Here is a 5,089-nt window from a genome sequence, read left to right as displayed (position 1 = left end):
AGGTATTATTGTACCTATTTTTAAATTTAGGCTTAGTGAAATTAGATCACTTGCCCAAGGATATATAACTGGGCCATGATTGACCCAGATTTCCAGAAGTCAAAACCTATTTCGACTGAGATGTGTTGGATGATACAATTTCCGTAATAGTTCAGGGAAATCATGCTAAGACCTTGTAGAACTATCTAGTATCTATTTTGCACAAGAAGATGATAGGAAAAAATATCAGAAAAAAATGTTCCTTTGGACACATGGAATTATGAAGAAAAATGCAATACCTACTTTTGACGAGGCTTTGCCAGTTATTCATGGTACTGACAAAACAGCTCATTTATTTTAGGCTGAGTATATCTCTCAGCAGTGTCAAGCTCCGTAGGAAATAACTAATAAATGGATTGATGGGGGATAGCTAAATAACTATATTAAGGTAGGTGACAGTTGGCTATGTCATGAGGTTGTGTGGATAGTAATAGGAAAGACAAAGCCATTTGGGACCAGAACTGAGAGTCAAGTGAACTTAAGAGGAATTGGCAGTTACTCAAGAGCAGCAAATTAGTTATTATAAACGGAGACCTTCCAGAAGCTTGTAAATCCAAGCAGAAAATAGGAGTTCGGAGTCAAGATTTCCTTAACACTGTGGAGCAAAGAAGCCCTGGTATTCTTGATAGCTGATTTGGAAAATTAAGTGAATCAAATAGTTTCAGATATCAACCGAAGCAATGCAAATTAAGTAGATATAAAAGAAACAGTAATAGAAAATAGCGCTGTGACCTTATTTTCTTTGGCAGAGGGATTTTGCCTATTTTGAAAACCTTGGTTTGCATGAGAAGGCAGGTAGAGCTCCAGGTGTCAAGTCATCTTGATAGATTATAATAGGGACACCAAATTATTCCTTTCAGCCCCAGCTATTAGGAGAAAACAGCACATGGGTTTTGGCAATATCAATAGTCATTCTAACTTTAAATGAATACCATCTTCACAGCAAATTTTCTTAATAATGTTTCTTATTTACTCTGTTGTACTAGTTATTGCTTTTACATAGCAAAAGCAAAATTGTTTGGAAATTATCGGTCCTGGTCTTATCACCAGTGTTTTAGGATATCTAGGATATCTGGTAGATTTCTTATCTAATAGCAATTTCCCAAAATTATAAACATGATGTTCTCCAAAATCGTTTTGAAACTGACACAAAACACTTTATTTTTCCAGAGCTCCCCTGCCCCTTTTGTTTGTTTTCATGAAGGAGACCCTTCATTTTTTTTTTTTTTACTGCCTATGGTGGCTAGTTTTATGTGTCAACTTGGTGAGACTCTGGTGCCCAGTTGGTTAGTCAAACACTAGTCTAGATGCTCTTGTGAAAGTATTTTGGAGATGTGATTAACATTTACAATTAGCTGACTGTAAGTAAAGATTGCCCTCCAAAATGTGGGTGGACTCCATATAATCAGTTGAAGAATTTAAGAGCAAAATCTGAGGTTTCCCAGAGAAAGAAGTGTTTCACCTTAAGTCTGTAAGATAGGAATCCTGCTTGAGTTTCCTGCCCACCAGTCTGCTCTGTGGATTTCAGACTTGCTAACTCCTATAACTATGTGAGGTGATTCATGAAAATAAACGTGTGTGTGTGTGTGTGTGTGTGTGTGTGTGTGTTTCCTACTGTATTGGTGTTTCTCTGGAAAACTCTGATACACTACCCATGTGGATATACTACCCATGTGTGGATCTCACTAGGTACCTGTGTGTCAGCTTGTACTTTTGTTGTAGGTATGAATACATCACAGATTTCTATAAGGATAAATGTTTTCTCTTTGAGCTTCAATAAGTTTCTTGAGAAGAACTTACATTTTCTGAGCCTTTGGTGATAATGCTGCATTAGATCATCCTTTTTGAGAAGTGGTCTTATAGTACATTTTTGGCTTAGAACTATAATTGATGACATTGTCTGAGCTGTGCCCAGGCATTTGTGCTTGTTCTTTTTTTACAGACTAATTATCCCCAGTGGCCCTTACTGAAGTATTTCAAAGAACCATAAAGCTTTCCAAGAGTCCTGATGAATGTACAATGCAACAAATCATATGTCTAATGAACCCTGGATCATAATGGATAACTCATAAACTTTCACTGTAGGTGGTTTACATGATTTTTGCTTATACTGAAACTTTACCTGCCATTTTCTTTATGTCACACACACAAAGCAAAATATGTTGTAACTTTCCTCATTGGACTGGCATTTTACTATCTGAAAAAGTGCATCTGCAAACTTAATGAATTTACTGTATGTTGATTCATGCTGATTGCTTATGAAATTCTCATCCCTGTGGACCCTGTGATTTATACTTCATTCTCTGATGGCGCCACTGCTATTCTCCACATCACTATCTCCTTAAAACTCAGTTCTTCATCTCTGACTAAACCAAACCTCTCTAAATTTCATGTGTGCTTCAAATACATTTTTATTGGTATAATCTATTCAATTTTATGACCACCTTTTGAACACCCAACAAATAATAATTACTAAGGTAACCACTGAGTACAGAGAGATAAATAGATACAAAAAGATCAAAGTCTAGTGTTAAAGGATTTTTGCAACTAAATAAATCATATCCGTTTGTTTCCAACATGCTTAATTTATGTTTTAAAGTAGTCAGACCTGACATCTTGCCATGTTTCTTTTCCTTTAGAGATTATGCCTGCTTCAACATACATTGAATTTACATTTATTGTGAATCCAACGGGCTCTCTTATTAAGAAAGTAAAATCCATTGGTTTGTACTTCTTTGGTAGTTTTTGAAATTCTTATAGATAAAGATATCATTAGTGTTTCCACAAGTGTCTGCATAAGAAATTGTCTGATTTAGGAAACAAGTAAACTGATGATTTTTCGAAGGTGTAAAGAAGATACTTTGTTTTCAAAATCTGGAAAAGTTATATATTAGTTTAGACAAAAATTTGCTGCTAGTTTTAATATTATAAAAGTTAAAGAGAACATATTTTAAACATTAAAGGAAAATTTTAAGAGAAGAATTAAGTAACACTAAGATATACAATACTACAATATATATAATACACTAAGTACAATAAATGCATTTGTGTATAATTACATGTATGTAACATACAAGGCTGGCTGGTGATATGACCTGAAAATTAAAATAATGTGTTAAGGTAGGAAAATGATCTATCTTGAACAGGGTTTTTGTACCTTAGTAAAAAAAAAAGTTAGGAACATAAGCAAGGGAGAATAGTGGAGAAAATATATTGTACTTTAATGTACATAACTGAAATGTAGTGGGATGATTCTTATAATGAATGTCAAAATTAATAGGTGCAGTCTGTGTGGGAGAGAATAAAAGAAAAGAAAGGTGGCAGTTTGTGCCAAAAACATTTACTAAGCAACTGAGAGTCCTTTTGAAATATGCAAAAGGAGAAGATAGTTTGAATAAGGCTGTAAGCAAAGAAAAGTGAAGTCCTCCTCAGATGTTCTTTTATTGCATTTAAATTTGGTATTGGTTTTGTGGACTGTTTTCCCTAAGAAGTGGTTTTTGTTTTTTGTTTTTTCTATTTTTCTGTCACTTCTTGGAGCGCTGGAAAAGACTGATTGGAATAGTAACATACCATCTATTATTTTCACTATTTGAAAAGAGGCCTATGCAAAAATGGAAAGGTTCTGAGATAGTTTTGCCACACTGTAGTTTCCAGTATGTTTCTACCATTGGCTGTTTTAATTAGGGCTAGAGTAAGCTGCTTCAGGCCTTGACCAGTTATCTCTGAATACTCAAACATATCCCTCTTGTAGATTAGTGTCTCCAAATCCTTGAAGTTACCTCAATGATCGGACTGTCGGTCTGCCTTACCTCAACACTTGTATGTTTGAGGTCTTTAGCTTTAATTGCACCTTTTAAAATCCTTCTATTCTTGCAGGCACCCACTATTTATATCTTTCCTTGTGAACCCCACTGCAACCTCAAAACTCCCCTTTCTTTTCTCTGATCTCTTAGAAATCTTACAGAATTTAATGTCTGTATTACTAATCAGTTGTTAATCTGGGTTTTAAGAAACAGCAATCTGAGAAAGCAGGTTGAGAGCCAAGAAACTAAGTATAAAATGTTGAGGTTAGACTGGATAAACAAACAGAAGCCAAACACACACAAACACATGCACGCACATACATACTGAAAAGCAGGATCAGTAAGATCAAGATCAAGGAAGATCAGGTAAGTAAAACCACCAGAAGATCAGCAGGATTTGATGGAGGGTGTCAGTGTCTCTGTCAAAAGTCCAAGGGGGAGATTGTCTAGGAAAATCTCAGCTTTTCATATTTCTTTCTAAAGCTAATTTTTAGTGAATCTTAGGCCATATTTTTTTCTGCCACAAAGCACCTGCCACCAGCAGTTTACTTAGTATGTATTCAATAAATCTTTTTTGAATAAATGAATGAATAAATCAAGCGATTCTTCCCATATATTTGCAAAAGAATGCTTATCATTCAGGATATCTGAATGCCAGGCAATTCAATTCTCTTTGAGATTCTAAGCTTTCTGACTGGCTCATTTTGGGTGGGGGCATTTCTCATTAAATCATGAATATTAGAGTTTGAATAAAATCACATTTCCTCATTCAGCCTTTTATTCTACAAATAAAGAATCTTTTAGGGCTAGTGATGAGGGATACATAAGTGTGTATAACAAGCCCCAACCTTAAGGACATTCTTAATGGAAAAAGACTTTCAATGGTAAATTAATGTAACCAGGGAACGATTCTTATTTTTTTAAATACAAATCAACAAATACTCATTAAATACTTTTTCTGTGTGTATAAAAAGGCACTGTGCCAGGAGAAAGAGTATGAATAAGACATACATGAAACCTACCATCAAATAGGTTATCTTCTGATTCCAAAACAAGAAAATGGTGGGGCTTTATATATGTTTTCATTGAATTGGAGACTAACCATAAGGCCTCTAACTTATGCCACAAGAAAAGATCAGAAGCTTAATTCTGCCCCTGTGCATATTATTCTATATTATTTCAATATATGCTTGTTCCATTCTATTGTTAAACCAAGTGCACCTGGGTTTCTGTGTGTCTCACACATG

Source organism: Hyaena hyaena, unplaced genomic scaffold (genome assembly GCF_003009895.1).
Source record: "Hyaena hyaena isolate Hyena2069 unplaced genomic scaffold, ASM300989v1 scaffold_1366, whole genome shotgun sequence".
Taxonomy (NCBI): Eukaryota; Metazoa; Chordata; class Mammalia; order Carnivora; family Hyaenidae; genus Hyaena; species Hyaena hyaena.
This window is presented reverse-complemented; position numbering follows the sequence as displayed.